This window comes from Sciurus vulgaris (genome assembly GCF_902686455.1).
Source record: "Sciurus vulgaris genome assembly, chromosome: 10".
In the NCBI taxonomy this organism is placed as follows: domain Eukaryota; kingdom Metazoa; phylum Chordata; class Mammalia; order Rodentia; family Sciuridae; genus Sciurus; species Sciurus vulgaris.
This window is the reverse complement of record NC_136470.1, coordinates 89,641,603-89,661,638: the sequence shown is the minus strand read 5'-3', so window position 1 is coordinate 89,661,638 and position 20,036 is coordinate 89,641,603. Positions and strand designations below refer to the sequence as shown.

The 20,036-nt window shown below is 40.8% G+C and overlaps 1 protein-coding gene across 1 annotated transcript in view; it reads right to left on the bottom strand.

Annotated features, from left to right (window-relative positions):
- Positions 1–19,047, bottom strand: part of KLHL6 (kelch like family member 6) — a 90,272-nt gene extending 71,225 nt beyond the window's left edge. Inside the window, exon 1 of the mRNA XM_079156342.1 lies at positions 18,711–19,047. The gene's annotated coding sequence lies outside the window, so the exon portion shown is untranslated. The remainder of the gene's footprint in view (positions 1–18,710) is intronic.
- Positions 19,048–20,036: the final 989 nt, after the last annotated feature.

Genomic DNA, 20,036 nt, shown 5'->3' with positions numbered 1-20,036 from the left:
CAGAGAATTCTGCCTAGCCCCTTTTCTTAAGGTAAATGTATTGAGTCTTGTCCTTTACATTCAAACTAAGCTTCACTGGACTGGAAAGCAGAGCATACTGGACACTCCTGTCTCGCTACACCCTGACCATCCATAGCATCTTTTCCACAGCTCCTGCTGTCCTACGGTCGAGTACTCACTATGGATGCCACATCTGTAGCCCACTTGGCTCCTTCCAGCTTCCACACCTGCTCTAAGGGTAAATCCAATTTTCCCTTAAAGGGAATTTTTCAACAGATACTAATTTTGAAACATTTAGCCCTGTAGCTTCACACTCTTCCATTCTGGCATTGTATCCTGGTTTGCCTCTTGACCAGACTTACTCAAGTTATTAGGGCTTTGGTGGACAGTCCTTAGGGAACTGGCCTTCAGTCTGGGTTTCATGGAAGAATGCTAACTAACCCTGGGAAGAAGTAAGAAGAGTGAGGTCAGATTCCAGGTTCGGGAGGAACAAGAGGAGTTAGAGGCCAAGGACTAGAGATAAGTGTACTGGTCAAAGCAAGGTCAGTTAATGATGGGGTTTTTGATGAGTTTTTTAGCACAGGTCAATGTTTCGGTTACTTCACAGGTAAATTAAAGGTAATAATAGTATCCACCTCATGTGTTGTAAAAAGGAGGAAATGAATTACCATATGCAAAACCTCTAGAACAATGGCTAGTAGCACATATTAAGGATTCTGCAAGAATTAGTTATTATTATTCAAACCTTTCTAAAGAAGAGAAAGTATGTGCATTTCATTCTAAATCTGGCTGCTGGCTTCAGACCAAAAATTTTTTCAGTACAATGGTCTTTGTTAGTTTCAATAGGATATCTATTATCCACATGTTATCCTGGATCAGTTCCACATAGCCAAGAGAGCAGGATCCATAGACCACCTCTCCAGGGAATAAACATTCCTTCATCCACCCTTTGCATCAGAAATATTATTCTAATCGGAATCATCCATCCAGGAAATCTTCACCAAAGTCACCCAGATTAAAAAGGTAATTTGAAGGGCTGGGGAGTGTAGTTCAGCGGTAAAGCACTTGCCTATCATGCACGAAGTCCTAAGTTCAATTCCTAATACCAAACACACACACACACACAAAGCAATTTGAAAAATAATATGTTATAGATGATATAATAAAGAGCACCATTTATTGAGCTATTACTGGGGTAAGTGTTCTATGCATCTTATCTCAACTCCTTTTATCCTACTAACTCGATAAAATTGATTACTTTTCTGTTTTATAACTGTTACCGAAAGTTCAGTCCTTGTCCCAGTTGCCAATTCAATAATGAGGACACCGTTTTAAGGAAAAAAAGAAAAAAGAAGTTCTATTACTTTGCTAGCAAAGGAGAAACACAGGGGACCCCATCCAAGAAGCTGTGATTCTGCCCATCAGGGGGAATAGGTGTAAGGAATTCCACGCTGGGCACGGGAAAATCACATAAGGATTTTGTAAGCAAACAGTGTCTCCCTGCAGGTAAGAGAGAACACTGAGAGGAAAGAAAGAGAATGAGAAAGGGCATGCGCTAGAGAGAGTGGAAAGCCAGGAGGATAGAGAAAAGTGAGGAGGACAGACAGAAGGACGGGAAAAGACGGCGGGGAAGCTACAGTAAAACAGTTGAGTTCCCCCGGGGCTAACAGGGGACCAATACAGAGAAGGATACTTGCAAGCTGACTGATGAACCAATAGCTAGCTAGGATGTTCACAGATTGACAAGTGGTTGGGAGGCGGGGAAAATGGCTGCAACAGAAAAGGGGGAGAGCAGCTTTGTACATTACAATAGGGACTTTTAAAGAGGTGATTCAAAGGCTACATTCCGCATGTTCTCTGTCCAGAGCCAGAATTCACTTGTTAATCTGGGAGGCAGTCATTTCTGACATCTTCTGGTGCCCTCCCTGACTCTGAATTACTTTGTTCCTGTGGTGAGTGTGTGCTCAAGGACAAATTTGCCTAGGATGGGGAAGAAAGGTAATCCTGTTTTCACTGAAATTAAGGAGGGGGAAAGCTTGGAAAGGAGGAGGGAGAGAGAAGGAGAAAGAAAATGTCCATTTTAAAAATAAGTCACAGTGGTTGAGCAGCAAGGGCTATATTCAAAGCATAAAGTGGAACACTGTTATATAACAAAGGAAACCAAGACCCAAAACTAAAGTTGAATGCTTTGGCCTAGTAACATCAGTTGTTCTAGGTAAATTGATTTTAGTACTTGACCTTTTTTCTTTTCTTTTTTTTTTTTTTTTTTTTTTTTTGTACTAGGGATTGAACCAGAGGTGCTTTTGCACTGAGCTCCATCCCAGCTCCATTTATTTTTAATTTTGACTCAGGGTCTCACTAGGGTGATTAGGGCCTCACTAAGTTGCTGAGACTGGCCTCAAACTTGCAATTCTTGTGCCTCAGTGAGTCCCTGGGATTGCAAGTGTGCGCCCCCATACCCAGTTCCCTTGCTCTATTCTAATGGAAGGTTGGCAGTTCACATCCTCTTGTGAAGGAAGTCATTTCTGATATCACACAACTCTTGTCATTGCTCCTTGTTATTTGATCTAGAGCAGGTGCCTCCATTCAAGACCGCCAAGTGTAGAAACTAGTTCAAGGACACACAGATAATGGGGAAAAGATCATACAAGACAATCAAAATCTCCCTCACTCTTTTTCTGTAACTTGAAATAAGCACAGAAATCAGGCCCAGTGGCGCACACTTTTAAATCCCAGGGGCTCGGGAGGCTGAAATAGGAGGATCACAGATTCAAAGCCAGCCTTAGCAATTTAGCGAGGACCTAAGCAATTTAGTGAGAACTATTTCAAAATAAAAAGGACTTGGGATGTGGCTCAGTGGTTAAGTGCTCCTGGGTTCAATCCCCATGAAGGAAGGAAGGAAGGAAGGAAGGAAGGAAGGAAGGAAGGAAGGAAGGAAGGAAGGAAGGAAGGAAGGAAGGAAGGAAGGAGGGAGGGAGGGAGGGAGGGAGGGAGGGAGGGGAGGGGAGAAAAAGAGGCACAGAAAGAGTTTGTCATTTGAATTCTGAGGTAGGCTCTAGGGACTCTCAGCACATAGAAGCACATCTTTGGGGTATCTTTACTGAAGCCCTAAGAGAGTCTAAAGGGAAAATAATAAAAATGTCCCTGTCCCCATAGCAAGCGGGAGATCTCTACTTCTCAAAGCTGGGATTGGGATGAGAACCAGGACTGTCCCTACCAGGGACAGTCAATGCTAAAGTGCCTTAGGGAACCCCATTTTTCTTTTTTAGATGGTCTATGGAGATCTAACCACCTTCCAGACTGGAACTTGGTGTCCTGAGCAATCTATGCAACATGAGGGATCCACTGTGCAGCTATTGTCAAGTTCAGGATCCAAGTGTCTCCCCGATGACTGAGGTGTTTAAGGAATCCAATAAGAAGCAAACCTTTCCCTTTCATCCTGAAGATGAGTCCATTGAAAAATGTAAAAAAAAAAACCAAAAAAATAGAGATAAAGCCCAAATACTTCAGTAGCAGCTAAGTTGGAATGTCAAACTGTATAATCAATAGATTATCCACCCAGTTATGGCAACAGTAGACTGCGGCTCATCCATGCCTCCCACCTAATCCCCAGAATTCCAAGGTAGACGCCATGTTAGAGTAGCCAGTCCCCAACAGAAGAGAAGAGAAGCCTGGATCATATACTCTCAGTTTCTAGTTCCTAACTCACCCTTTTTCCTGAGGCAGAATGAGTCATATAAGGATGCAGAAAGGCAGAAGCAGAAGGTGAATGCAGGGAAACGTGAGAGGTGGGAAGCAGCACATACCATGAGTTCTCATATTTGGCATCAGTTTATTAAGCAAGCTCTACCTCACACAGGGTACCATGCTGTTCAATGCACATTTGAGTGCAATCGAAGTCCATTGTGTCTAGCAACATTCAAGACTCATTGATTTTCAGCAGAAACTAAATTTATAAACAGAATATCAGGGGTATAATTCTTGTTCAGATTCTGGATTTTAAAAAGAAAAACAATGCTCATGTTCATAGCAGCATCATTTACCAAAGCCAAAAGGTGGAAGCAATCCAAGTGCCCATCTACAGATGAATGAATAAATAAAATGTGGGAAATACATAGAATAAAATATTATTCCACCTTAAAAAGGAAGGAAATTCTGACACATACCACACCATGGTTGAATCTTGAAGACATACTAAATGAAATAAGTCGTCACAAAAAGACACTGCATGATTCTGTTTATACTAGGTACCTGGAGTAGTCAATTCATAGAAATAGAAAGTAGAGTGGCACAAATTAAAACTACACTGAGATTCCATCTCACTTTAGTCAAAATGGCAATAATTGAGAATACAAGGAACAATAAATGTTAGTAAGCATGTGGTAGGGAAGTACACTCATACATTGCTAGTGGGACTGCAAATTGGTGCAACCACTTTGGAAAGCAGTATGGAGATCCCTTAGAAAACTTGGAATGGAACCACCAATTGACCCAGCAATCCCACTCCTTGATCTATACCCAAAGGACTTAAAATCAGCATATTACAGTGACACAGGCGCATCAATGTTCACAGCAGCTCAAGTCATAAGGCTGAAACCCCACATCCCGTACAACTGCAAAAATGGGATCCTAATAAGTTATAATCCATGTGTGTATAATATGTCAAAATACCCTCTACTGTCATGTGTATCTAAAAAGAACAATTATTTTTTTTACATACTGCATTTTGATTCAGTGTACACAAATGGGCTACAAATTTTCATTTCTCTGGTTGTACACAATATAGATTCATACCATTTGTGTAATCATACATGTACGTAGGGTAATGATGTCTGTCTCATTCCACCATCTTAAAAATAAAATAAAATGAAGTAGAATTGTAGTTGCCAGGGGTGCGGGGAGGGAGAAATGGGCGCTCAATGGGTACAGAGTTTCAGTTTTGCAAAACAAAAAGTTGGAGATTGGCTGCACAACCATGTGAACATACTTAACACTATTGAACTATACACTTAAAAATGTTTAGATTTTTTTAAAATAACAAAATAAAACAGGCAAGTAGTCTGTTTTTAGATTTAATATGTTAAGAATATTGGGCACAAGGGATTCCAGCTGTCCAAAAGTATTAACATCAAAATATTCCTAGAGTGAATAGTATTGAATTTGAACTTAGATTTGAAATAGAAAGTTAATGAAAGTTGAGTTCTGGGGTATTTAAAACTATATGGAGCATTTTCAATTTATAGATGAAGTTATCTAGCACAAAAGTGTTATTAAAAGTCTGATTAGCCAGACATGGTGGCACATACCTGTGATCCCACTGGCTCCAGAGGCTGAGGCAGGAGGATTGAGAGTTTAAAGCCAGCCTCAGCAACAATGAGGCCCTAAGTAACTCAGTGAGACCCTGTCTCTAAATAAAATACAAAATAGGGCTGGAGATGTGGCTCAGTGGTCCAGTGCCCAGTACCAAAAAAAAGGAAAAGAGAAAAAGAAAAAAAAATTAGTCTGATTATATTTCTCCTTCAAAAAAGCAACAATACAGGACATTTTCAGAAAGAAGGAATGTGAACAGACTTGAATGTAAACTGAACGTGGTGATATTATACCAAGGTTACATTTCTTACACATGATAATGGCATTGTGGCTATGTAGGAGAATGTCTTTGTACCACTGACACTGCTGGTGGTTACTGGATGCCACTGCCAGCTACGCCCACTGTCATCACTTCCCCCACAAACTCAATCTTACTCTGGTTGGACCAGAATTAATGTTGTAAACCTGCTGAGCTAAGGATACAACCAAGGAATAGCAGCAGGTAGGGAATTAGGGGATGGAACTTCCGATCAATCTCACTCTGAAACAACCAGATGGCCTTTTCAACCTTTAGACACTTCATCCAGGGTAAAGAAACTTGATCAAGTCTGTTTGAATCTTAAGCTACAGAATTTCAAAACACCTTTAGATGAGAGGTAGAAAATGAGGAAAAGAGAAGATTAATAAAATCTGTTTTTTCAATCCATCCATTTCAAGGGAAGCTTTCCTATATATCCACAGGGCTATCTCTCCTTTTATCCAGAGATCCCTAAATTAACTAAAGTTTTTTTAGACTTAACACCTTAAATCTGTTGCAATAATACAGCGCAGTAGCGCTGATCTTTTGTGATTCTTAAAAACATGTAGAAACATCCTGACACATTCAAAAGACATTTAAGAAGAACTTTCAGAGAAGCCCAAATTTGGACTAACAGCACTGCTGCTCAGCATTGTGCATGTACATCAATGAAAAGAGAAAATATTAAAAAGATGTCCTAAAAAGCCAACATAGTGTATCCGTGATATTGTTAATTATCACTTTCATCCTTCCAACTACAAGAGAAGTTGAGGATGAAGAGACTTAAAAAGTGATACTCCCTGGGCTGGGTGCGGTGGTACAATCCTGTAATCTCAAACGGTTTCTGGAGACCGGAGGCAGGAGGATAGAGAGTTCAAAGCCAGCCTCAGCAACTTGGCAAGGCCCGGAGCAGGCTCAATGGTTAAGCACCCCTGGGTTCAAGCCCTGGCACCAAAAAAAGAAAGAAAGAGAGAAAGAGAGAAAGAGAGAGAGAGAGAGAGAGAGAGAGAGAGAGAGAGAGAGAGAGAGAGAGAGAGAGAGAAAGAAAGAGAAAGAAAGAAAGAAAGAAAGAAAGAAAGAAAGAAAGAAAGAAAGAAAGAAAGAAAGAAAGAAAGAAAGAAAGAAAGAAAAGAAAAGTGAGACTCCTTGCTCACTTCTGAATACCCCCTGGACCTTTTACAAATTCCTCCTTCAGTGTGGTGTGTGGAAAAGTGAAGGTATATTATCCAACCCAAGTTGGAAACTAGAAATTTAACCATCATACTCTCAGAGGGATGATTGGGATTTCGAGTGCTCCCAATTAGAATCCCAATTAGAAGCTGAAGAAAGACTTCTAATGTGAAGAGACAGAAAATCTGTCATCCCCTTTTTAGGGGTTTAGGGGCCCTGTCTGAGGAAGCAGGAAAACAAAGGAAGAAAGACTTGGAAAGTACACAAACTCTACAGTCAGACAGACCTGAATTTAATTCCTAGTTATTGCATTTACTAGAGTGTGATCTTGGGTAATTTGTTCAATGTGTTTGGATCCTCAGTCTCTCAATCTATAAAATGGACTTGAAGTTGGGACTTGAAGGTCCCAATGCACAGCAGTGTATGGCTAATAAATGAGAGATCGTCATGGAAAGTTCTCAGTGCTGCACCTGACATGCAGGAGTGCTAAGTAAAGAGCAGCTACAGTTTAAAAAGTTTCAATTAGTCAAAGAAGAGCAGAGACATAAATTCCCTCCAGACTTAATGAGAACCATTTTGGCTACTAGACTGACCGACATGTAAATAATGTCTAACTCCCTCAAAATAACCCCCTTCAACGGAAAGTCATTTCTATGTCTAAACTGAAAAAAGTATACCCCTTTTACCAGGCTGTCCCTTCCTCTTCCTCTGTAGGCTCTGTTCTGAGTCTTCACCTGTCCAAGAGGGCACCAACGAAGAAGATTTTCAGGCAGGTCTTTTTCCAAAATATAAATTTAATTGATATTTATTAAATATCAAGCATGTATCAGGGGGTAGAGCGAATAAATGCTGCTCACAGCCCTCGCCCTCAGGGATCTTCCAGCCTAGTAGGACCAACAAGTGAACAGAAAAACTCTGAGTGTGGAATGTGTAGACTACGATGAGATTAAAAAAAAAAAAAAAATCCTAAATTATACAGGGTTTTTTAGGCACAAGTTGTAATCATGTTTCTAGCATTATACTGGTCTTCAATTTAGTTCTTTTCCTTAAGAATAAACACGCAGTAAGTGGGTGCTCACACAGTTGCAGACACATTTTGCAGGGTACTGCTGGACCAGGCTGCCTTGAAGTTCCCAGTGGGGATGCATTGATGGACTCTCCACTGGAGAAGCTGGTCCACAGGGGAAGCAGCAACTGTTCCCACAATGAGCCAATATTTTAAGTTGTGCTTTATTTTCCCCAGAAACACACTCTTATTATAGACTTCCAAGAGAAGCAGTAGAATGTAATGATTCAGAGAAGATACACACCAGCAGATGGACTGAGTTTGAATCCCATCTTCATTACTTACGAGTGATGTGAACTTGGACAAGTTAGTTAAGCTCCATGGGTCCCAGTTTTCTCACTTGTGAAGACAGGATTGGTAGTAACTGCACCTATCTCATAGGGTTGACAAGATCTTCCATGAAATACTCCCAGTAAATGTTATTTTCTTTTTCTTTACAATATACACTTGCCAGATAAAAGTCCAATGGACAATCCATGAAGGATAGTTATGTCACAACTTCAAGCCTGCTGAGTTGGTTTATGTTTGTCTTAATTACGTGAAGCTCTGACACCTGTAGTCCACTGCAAGAATCCTCAAATGATGGGCCTTAGAAAAGCGTCACCTGAGAATTTGTTAGAAATGCAAATTCTTAGACCTGACTCTGGCTCCACAGAGTCAGAAACCCTGGGGATAAGCCCAGAAACTCAGGTTTTAAGGAACCATCCTGATGATTCTGATGTTCACTAAAATTGGAGAACCACTGGTCTAATTTTAAGATCAAAGTCCCTGAAAATAGCCTATGTGGGTTCAAATCCAAGCTCTGCCACTATCCAGCTGTGTAAACTTGAACAAGTGGCTTAACCTCCCTTTCCCTCAATTTCCTAGCTAATAAATGAATAAATAAACAATTGTATATAGGTAAATATAAGCTACTTTCTATATTATTCTTAGGTTATTATTAGAATTAAGTGAGTTGAATAGTACTTTGCATTAGTCAGGGTCCAATCAGGAGATAGAAACCAGCATCAGTTATTTTAATAGAGAGCACTTAGTATAGAGAATGTTTAGGTAATGATTGTTAATCATGTAACTGAAAAGGCAAAAAAGAACAAACACCAAGTTATTGCAGCAGAAATAACTGCAGGAAGCAGCTTATAGAACTGGGGGAATAAAGCAAAGAAACTGGAGTTATTGAAACTTAGAAGTTGGGAAGAGAGTTCAGTGCATGGGACTGAGGAGACTTCTGAGGAGGAGGTACCAGCTGGCTATTGCTGGTGTCTCTTTGAAGATGTCAAATGGCTGCTTTGCCAACTGGTGAAACTGCAAACTGGATTGGACAACTTCTGTAATTAACTGCCTCTGCCAGTGAAGTAGAACCAATGTCACAGCATTGCTGATTGATGACAACAGGAATAAGAAACCAACCAGAAAGGGACTCCTTCCTTTTTCAACTAGCCCTTCACGCTCCCTCTGTCATTGATTAAGAGGCTAACAGGAAGACAGTGGCAAAGAAGTGTGATTTGTAGAGTCTCAACCTCTGCATCACAAAGCCAAATGTAGAGTGAAAGAATAGCTTAATAACTGCAAACAGATACTTACGGAGCACAAGATATTTGGTAATTGCTAGAGATGCAACACTGGGGCTGACACAGTCCGATTTCAAAGGTCTCAACTAATATCTGAGGACCTAGACAAGCAATGACAATACAGAATAAGGGCTATGATGGGGGCCATACTAGGTGTTTTGGGAGTCTCAAACAGGTGAACCTGACCTAGACTTAAGGAAGTTAAAGAAAACTTTCAAGGAGGAAATACATCCAAGTTGAAAGTTAAAAAATAGGAGACTAGCAAATATTCTAAAGAAAGGAGATCACATGAAAAAAAGGCCTAGAGACAAGAGAACAAAGAGCCTCCAAAGAACTGAAGGAAGCTGACAGTGGCATGAAAGTTGGAGTAGCCAACCGATAAAGTTGGAGACAGGTCCCCAGAACCATTTACCCAAGGGATGTGTGAGCCACAGCATCCCGAATAGTAACTGGAAGGTGGTATACAACACTAGCTTTTTCTAAAAAGTCAGTGACAATCATGTGTGCTTTAAGATCAGCTCCAGATGCCACATGAAAGATGGCTTGAGTGAAGTAAGACAGGAGGTGGGGAAATCAGAAAGCAGCTTCCTGTGGGCCAGATCTAAAAGTGGCTTCCTGTTGGCCAACCAAGTGAGAGATGATGGAGATCTAATACAGAGAAGTAGACTAGGGATGGAGAAAGTGAATGGACTCAAGGAATATTTAAAAGGTAGAGCCAACAGAATCTGGCAAGTGACTAGAGGCAGGCAGTAAGGGACAAGGTAGAATTAAAACTGAGAGGAATCAAGAAAAATGCCGAAGTTTCTACTTTGGGCAACTGTTCAGATGTCCATATCTTCTACTGGGATGTGGACACAGGAAGCAGAGCAGGTTTAAAGAAGGAGATGATAGACTTATATCTAGACAGGCTGAGGGTCATTCTGATGGAGAGGAACAGTAGGTGATTAGATTCTCTGCAAACCATCTAGCATGGCTTAAATGCCCCTGCCCCACCTCAAAAACCTCCCTCAAAAATCTCGTGTTGATATTTAATCCCGATTGTGAGGTATTAAGAGATGGGATCATATGGTACCTTTAGGAAGTGATTGAGTCATAAGAGTTTTGCCTTCATGAATGACTTAATCCATTCTTGGATTAATGAATTATTGAGAAAGAAGGTTTGTTATAAAAATAACAATAGGGGAGGTTTCAAGATGGCAGCCTAGAGGGTGGCTGCATTTCATGTTGCTCCAGGACTCAGGATTCAAAAGAGGAGTATTGAGACACTTGGGACCAACTCAAAGCAGCCGGGTGACTCTCACTTGTTGGGAAGGCGTCCCGGATGGGAGGGTGGTCCCGGAACGCAGGGAACTTTGTGAAGTAGAGCTGCCAGCGAGACACCCCTCCCCCCGCTGGAGCAGTGAACTCGGACAACTGGGAGCACCGTGAAGGAGGCCACTCAGCACAGCGCTGGGACTCAGAGCAACCACTGGGGCTCCGGCAGCTGCCCAAGGGAGGAGCGGTGAGGAGAGCGGTGTGGACTCAGAACTGGGGCCTGCCCTGAAGAGGAGGAGGAGGAGCGAGGCCGCTTGGATTCGGAGTGACTACACCAGAGCTACAGGCGGTTGCCAGAGGAGAAGCCGCGCGGCAAGCTGTTTGGACTCTAAGCAACCATTTCTGAACACCGGGGCCTGCCCGGAGGACTAGGAGGAGGAGGAGGAGTAGCGCGGTGGGTCGTTTGGACTCGCAGTGACTGCATTAGAACTCCAGGTGGCTGCTCAGAGGAGAAGGCGAGTGGTGAGTTGTTTGGACTTAAAGTGACAGCGCCTGAACACAGGGGGGCTGCCTGGAGGAGAAGCGTGGTGGGTCGCTTGGTCTTGAGTGGCCGCACCAGAGCTCCGGGTGGTTGCCCAGAGGACCCGTGCAGCGGGTCACATGGATTCAGAGCCACTCAGAGCGACTGCTCCTGAACACCCGGGGGGTTATCTGGAGAAGGAGGAGGAAAGGGGAGGGTCACTTCGACTCGGAGTGATTGATTGCCCAGGGCTACGGGTGGTTGGTGGGAGGAGGAGGCACGCAGTGAGTTTCCTGGACTCCTAGTGACCGCACCGGAATACTGGGCGGCTGTCTGGAGAAAGAGGCGTGTGGCGGGTCTCTGGGACTCAGAGCGATTGTACAGGTCCCCAGGTGGCTGCTCAGAGGAGGGGCCGCATAGCCAGGCGATTAGGTGCAGAACAGGGTCCCAGGATTTAGGAGGCTTCTTGGTGGAAGAGCCGCACAGAGACAGGCTTAGGGCAGAGCGAAGGTTCCAGGCCTGCGGGCAGATTCTCTTAGGAGGGGTAGCCTAAGGAGATTCATCTGCGAAGGGTGAGGCTCCCAGGCCCAGGACGTAGGGCCGGGCCCCTGGGAACTTTGCAGAGGAAGGCAGTCCAGCCCAGGCGGTAGCTGTAAATTGAGGGGAACCTCTAGGAGGGAACTGACCAGCGAGACCTCCCCACAGGGTGAGTCTTCCCTGCCAGGTGAGGTTTCCCCACAAGGACGGTAAAACCAGAGACTCAGGCCCAAACAGGCCTTGCCTCAGCCCGCAGCCTAGGTCCCCTTTGGATGACCATTGGTCAACAAGTGGAGGCACCTCTGCCCACTAGCAGGGATTATACCCCACCTGAAGGCCACCACTCCTAGAGAGGTAGCTTCCTTGTGGAGCACCGCATTATCAACTTCCTCCAAGACTTCAGCCTACTGAAGGCTAAGGGGGGATATATATAGAAATCTTCAGGGACATTGTAAGTCAATAGAGGAAATCTGCAATATCTCAGCGGTCCACTGATCCCCGAACAATATGAGAAAACAAGGAAAGAAAATGCTGCAAACAAATCTAGATGTTACATCAATAAAACCCAATGACAGCATGGCAGAAGAAATGACAGAAAAGGAGTTCAGAATGTACATAATTAAAATGATCAGAGAAGCAAACGATGAGATGAAAGAGCAAATGCATGCACTGAATGATGAGATGAAAGAGCAAATGCAAGCATTGAATGATCGCACCAATCGACAGTTAAAAGAGCAAATACAGGAAGCAAAAGATCATTTCAATAAAGAGTTAGAGATATTGAAAAAAAAACAAACAGAAATCCTTGACATGAAGGAAACAATAAACCAAATTAAGAACTCCATAGAAAGCATATCCAGCAGGATAGAACACCTGAAAGACAGAACCTCAGACATTGAAGACAAAATATTTAACCTTGAAAACAAAGTTGAACAAACAGAGAAGATGGTAAGAAATCATGAACAGAATCTACAAGAACTATGGGATATCATGAAAAGGCCAAATTTAAGAATTATTGGGATTGAGGAAGGCCTAGAGAAACAAGCCAAAGGAATGAACAATTTATTCAATGAAATAATATCAGAAAATTTCCCAAATCTGAAGAATGAAATGGAAAATCAAGTTCAAGAGGCTTATAGGACTCCAAATACACAAAATTACAACAGACCCACACCAAGGCACATTATAATGAAAATACATAACATACAAAATAAAGACAGAATTTTAAAGGCTGTGAGAGAAAAGAACCAAATTACATTCAGGGGGAAACCAATACGGATATCAGCAGATTTTTCAATCCAGACCCTAAAAGCTAGAAGGGCCTGGAACAACATTTTTCAAGCCCTGAAAGAAAATGGATGCCAACCAAGAATCTTATACCCAGCAAAACTTACCTTCAAATTTGATGATGAAATAAAATCCTTCCATGATAAACGAAAGCTAAAAGAATTTACAAAAAGAAAGCCAGCATTACAGAACATTCTCAACAAAATATTCCATGAGGAAGAGATGCAAAACAAAGAAGCAAATCAGCAAAGGGAGGAATTATCCTAAAGGAATTGTCAAATGAAGGAGGAAACAAGTTGTGTCAAACAAATGAATAAATAAAATTAAAAAAATGAACCAAATGATGGGGAAACCAAATCATATCTCTATAATAACCCTGAATGTTAATGGCCTGAATTCATCAATCAAAAGACATAGACTGGCAGATTGGATTAAAAAGAAAGATCCAACAATATGTTGCCTGCAAGAGACTCACCTCATAGAAAAAGATACCCATAGACTAAAGGTGAAAGGAAGGGGAAAAACATACCATGCACATGGACTCAGCAAAAAAGCTGGAGTATCCATCCTCATTTCCGATAATGTGGACTTCAAGCCAAAGTTAGTCAGAAGGGATAAAGAAGGCCATTTCATACTGCTTAAGGGAAGCATAAATCAGCAAGATATAACAATCATAAACATCTATGCCCCAAACAGTGGCTCATCCATGTATGTCAAACAAATCCTTCTCAATTTCAGAAACCAAATAGACCATAACACAATAATACTAGGTGATTTTAACACACCTCTCTCACCACTGGACAGATCTTCCAGACAAAAATTGAACAAAGAAACCATAGATCTCAATAACACAATCAATAATTTAGACTTAACGGACATTTATAGAATATTCCATCTAACCAAGAGCGAATACACTTTCTTCTCAGCAGCACATGGATCCTTCTCTAAAATAGACCATATATTATGCCACAAAGCTAATGTTAGCAAATACAAGACAATAGAGACACTACCATGTATTCTATCGGATCATAATGGATTGAAGTTAGAAATAAAGGAAAGAGTAAAACACAGAAACTATTCCAACATCTGAAGATTAAACAATATGCTATTATATGATGAATGGATAACAGAAGATATTAGGAAGGAAATTAAAAAATTCTTAGAGGTAAATGAGAACAAAGAAACATCATATCAAAATCTCTGGGACACTATGAAAGCAGTACTTAGAGGGAAATTTATTTCATGGAGCACATTTAATAAAAGAAGCAAAACTCAACAAATGAAAGACCTAACACTACAGCTCAAAGCCCTAGAAAAAGAAGAACAGACCAGCACCAAAAGTAGTAGAAGACAGGAAATAGTTAAACTCAGAGCTGAAATCAATGAAATTGAAACAAAAGAAACAATACAAAAAATTGACAAAATAAATAGTTGGTTCTTCGAAAAAATAAACAAAATTGATAAACCTTTAGCCACACTAACAAAGAGAAGACGAGAGAAAACCCAAATCACTAAAATTCGGAATGAACAAGGAAATATCACAACAGACAGGATTGAAATACAAAACATAATTAGAAGCTATTTTGAAAATCTATACTCCAACAAAAGAGAAAATTTTGAAGACATCAACAGGTTTCTAGAGACATATGAATTGCCTAAACTGGACGAGGAGGACATACACAATTTAAATAGACCAATTTCAAGTACTGAAATAGAAGAAGTCATCAAAAGCCTACCAACAAAGAAAAGTCCGGGACCAGATGGGTTCTCAGCCGAGTTCTACAAAACCTTTAAAGAAGAGCTCATTCCAATACTTCTCAAAGTTTTCCATAAAATAGAAGAGGAGGGAACCCTCCCAAACTCATTCTATGAAGCCAATATCACACTGATACCTAAACCAGACAGAGACTCATCAAGGAAAGAAAATTTCAGACCAATATCCTTAATGAACATCGACGCAAAAATTCTCAACAAAATTTTAGCAAATCGCATACAAAAACATATTAAAAAGATAGTGCACCATGATCAAGTGGGTTTCATCCCAGGGATGCAAGGTTGGTTCAACATCAGGAAATCAATAAATGTAATTCACCATATTAATAGACTTAAAGTCAAGAATCACATGATTATTTCAATAGATGCAGAAAAAGCATTTGATAAAATACAGCACCCCTTCATGCTCAAAACACTAGAAAAAATAGGGATAGTGGGAACATTCCTTAACTTTGTAAAGGCCATTTATGCTAAGCCCATGGCTAATATCATTCTAAATGGTGAAAAACTGAAAGCATTCCCCCTAAAAACTGGAACAAGGCAGGGATGCCCTCTTTCACCACTTCTATTCAACATCATCCTTGAAACTCTAGCCAGAGCAATTAGACAAACCAAAGAAATTAAAGGGATACGAATTGGAAAAGAAGAACTCAAACTATCCCTGTTCGCTGATGACATGATTATATATTTAGAGGAACCCGGAAATTCCACCAGAAAACTTTTTGAACTCATAAGTGAATTCAGTAAAGTAACAGGTTACAAGATCTATGCTCATAAATCCAATGCATTTTTATACATAAGTGATGAATCTTCAGAAAGAGAAGTTAGGAAAACTACCCCATTCACAATAGCAGCAAAAAAAATAAAATACTTGGGAATCAATCTCACAAAAGAGGTGAAAGACCTCTACAATGAGAACTATACAACACTAAAGAAAGAAATTAAAGAACACCTTAGAAGATGGAAAGATCTCCCATGTTCTTGGATAGGAAGAATTAATATTGTCAAAATGGCCATACTACCTAAAGTGCTATACAAATTCAATGCAATTCCAATTAAAATCCCAATGATGTACCTTACAGAAATAGAGCAAGCAATTATGAAATTCATCTGGAAGAATAAGAAACCCAGATAGCTAAAGCAATCCTTAGCAGGAAGAGTGAAACAGGGGGTATTGCAATACCAGATCTTCAACTCTACTACAAAGCAATAGTAACAAAAACGGCATGGTATTGGTACCAAAATAGAAAGGTAGATCAATGGTACAGAATAGAAGACACGGACACAAACCCAAATAAATACAATTTTCTCATACTAGACAAAGGTGCCAAAAATATGCAATGGAGAAAAGATAGCCTCTTCAACAAATGGTACTGGGAGAATTGGAAATCCATATGCAACAGAATGAAACTAAACCCATATCTCTCACCATGCACGAAACTAAACTCAAAATGGATTAAGGACCTCGGAATCAGACCAGAGACCCTGCATCTTATAGAAGAAAAAGTAGGTCCAGATCTTCAACATGTCGGCTTAGGACGAGACTTCCTTAACATGACTTCCATAGCACAAGAAATAAAAGCAACAATCAATAACTGGGATAGATTCAAACTAAAAAGCTTTCTCTCAGCAAAGGAAACTATCAGCAATGCGAAGAAAGAGCCTACAGAGTGGGAGAATATCTTTGCCAATCATACTTCAGATAGAGCACTAATCTCCAGAATGTATAAAGAACTCAAAAAACTCTACTCCAAGAATTCAAATAATCCAGTCGACAAATGGGCTAAGGAAATGAAAAGACACTTCACAGAAGAAGATCTACAAGCAATCAACAAACATATGGAAAAATGTTCAACATCTCTAGTAATAAGAGAAATGCAAATCAAAACCACCCTAAGATTCCATCTCACCCCAATTAGAATGGCGATTATCAAGAATACGAGCAACAACAGGTGTTGGCGAGGATGTGGGGAGAAAGGTACACTCATACATTGCTGGTGGGGCTGCAAATTAGTGCAGCCACTCTGGAAAGCAGTGTGGAGATTCCTTAGAAAACTTGGAATGGACCCTCCATTTGACCCAGCTATCCCACTCCTTGGCCTATACCCAAAGGACTTAAAATCAGCATACTACAGAGATACAGCCACATCAATGTTCATGCTCAATTCACAATAGCCAGACTGTGGAACCAACCTAGATGCCCTTCAATTGATGAGCGGATAAAGAAACTGTGGTATATATATATACAATGGAATATTACTCAGCCATAAAGAATGATAAAATTATGGCATTTGCAGGCAAATGGATGAAATTGGAGAATATCATGCTAAGTGAGATCAGCCAATCTCAAAAAGCCAAAGGACGAATGATATCGCTAATAAGTGGAGGATGACACATAATGGGGGGGAGGGAAGGGTTAGTGTTAGGGTTAGAGTTAGGGTTAGGGTTGGGGGCAAGTATGGAGGAAGGAAGTACTGTATAGAGGGTAAAGAGGGGTGGGAGGGGTGGGGGGAAGGGAAAAAATAACAGAATGAATCAAACAACATTGCCCTATGTAAATTTATGATTACACAAATGGTATGCCTTTACGCCATGTACAGAGAAACAACATGTATCCCATTTGTTTACAATAAAAAAAAAAGAAAAAAAAAGAAGTTATAGTAAAAAAATAAAAATAAAAATAACAATAAATTTATTCTTGGAAATTTTATTCTTCAAAGGAAAATTCTAAGCTCCACGACATGAAATCGGATTTCCAAATCCGACAATCTAGCAGGTTTAGAATCAGAAAGCATTATAATGAGAACATTCTGGTAAGTGGTTATTTTTAAGTAAGACAGTTCTACGCGCAAGGCTCTTTTGAGTGAATTTTGACCTGCATTGGGATGTGGACACTGTTCTCTTGTGACTGCAGTGAGACAGCGGCAGCTTTTGGGGGAGGTGAAGTTCTTTCAGGTGTGGAACTGCTTTCCATGGAGGCAGGGGTGTTGAGCCCTGGAGAGGAGCTTGAGTGAAAGCTGAGAGAATCAGAAAGCTAGAGCCCACCCACAAAGGAAGTGTATCTGTTGAGAGAGATTTAAGAAGACCGCTTCCTCCAGGAAGCACACATCCCTCACCCCCTTTAGGCTGGGTTAGGTTTGCCTCTCATTTGCCCCAAAGATCTCTGAGCTTCTCTGTCATGGCACTTGACATTCCTTATTGGAAATATCTGCTCAAGTAACCATTTCCCTACTACACCTATGCAGAAACTGTGTCTTGGACATTTGTAAAGACACTCTATAATCAATAAAATCACTTTTATACTTACACACAGATAAACATGCAATTTTATAAACTCTTATTGATTCTTAGTTCCACTACTGAAATAATAGCCAGCCCCAAATAAATGACTTTCTCCCTGTTCAGTCACTGTATGAAGTTTGCCTCTTCTTTTCTCTTATCTACCTCCATGGAGCCTCATCCACATATATTTCAATTTAAAAGATATTCATTGAATGCATGTTTCTGGAAGGCACCATGCTAAAGGCAGGATATATAGCACTGAACACGAGAGACCCAGGCCCGGGCCCTCATTGATGTTATGATCTAATGTTCACTGACACCTACTCACTTCCCAAACCCGAGATCCTGAACCTACTTCCTGGGCATAATATGCTTCAATCTTTGAAAGTGTAATAGATTTATAAGACAAGCCCAAGCCAATTCAGAAACATCTGTAAATTTGTCATCCAAAGTTAAATAACAAGTCTGGGGCTACTGAGAACTGATTAGTCCAAAGGGATCTGGAATAAGGGACTTCCAAGTGTCTCTTGTCTTATTCAGGCACCCACATAGGAGCTTTCCACCCTGACCAGCATCTCAAAAGGGGGACAATGATGCCCACCTCATGTTACATCTTTTGCTGAGGTCTTTCATTTGCCTGCTTACCTGACACCTGTGTGAATCTAGGAACAATGCTCCTCTGGGCAGACAAGGAAAAGGACATCACTTCCTCCCCAGCAGATGCAGTACCACCTGAGGTGCACAGTTTGGTGAGTAGAGTTTAGGTAGGATTTTGATCCAACGTGTCCCCTCAGCATAGTTCCATACTGAGGCCCTGCTGCCAACTCCCTACTCCACACGCTGGGTACAAAATTTGTCGGCGCATTGACATTACAGATGTTTTAAATTAGCACTCATAAATAGCAAAACCAATTTTCCTGGGACATTACTAAACTATATGGAAATTCTAAAATTCCAACAGCAGCCACAGGAACTTAAAATATGACTCAAACTCATCAAATTTCTTCCATGATTGCAACTTATTTCCTCCAAATAACTCTGTAACTCTTGAAAACCTGTGACTTCACCAAGCTCTGAGCAATTCAGAAATGGAAAATGAGCATAGTCTCCAGTTGTGCCATGTGGGACTGAGGCCCTGTGCCTCCCTGGACAAGTATCAAGGTCAGTGTTCCGATAGCCTGCCAAAGTTATCACTAAGGAAATGCAGTCCAAGGGACTTTAAGTCTCACAAAATTGAAGTTCCCCATAAGTCATTTTGTTTTGTTTTGTTCTTTTCAAGAACCAAGTCAACAAATACCCTCATCCTAGCCACGTATTATACATTTTTTAATTTGATCTTTTTAATTATACCTGACAGTAGAATGTTTTTTGAGATATCTTACATACATGGAGTATAACTTCCCATCCTTGTGTGGCAGGGGGAGGTAAGAGAAGAATGGAGGCACTTTGGATTATGTAGAGGGAAATGGGACGGAAGGAGGTAGGGGAAGGAAAGATAGTGGACTGAGACAGACATCATTACCCTACGTACATGTATGATTACACAAATGGTGTGAGTCTACATGGTGTACAACCACAGAAATTAAAAGTTGTACCCCATTTGTGTAAAATGAATCAAAATGCGGTCTGTAAAAGTAAAATAAAATAAAATATAATATAATAAAAAAAAAACTTGCCATTCTTGTGGTTGTACATGATGTGGCGTTACACTGGTTGTGTATGCCTATTTGAATGTAGAAAAGTGATGTCTGATTCATTCTACTGTCTTTGCGCATTATATTAATGCTCTACACTCGCAGGGTTCAACTGTTTCCAAATGCCTGTAAACCAGTAAAATGACTTAGAGCATTAGAAAAAGAAAATACATAATCTTGATAATTTCCTCCATCTCATCTTTTGTCAGTCAGGGTAACCTTGACCCTTGAAGACCTAGATACGACAGGTTACAAGCTCAATTCCACATCCTATGGA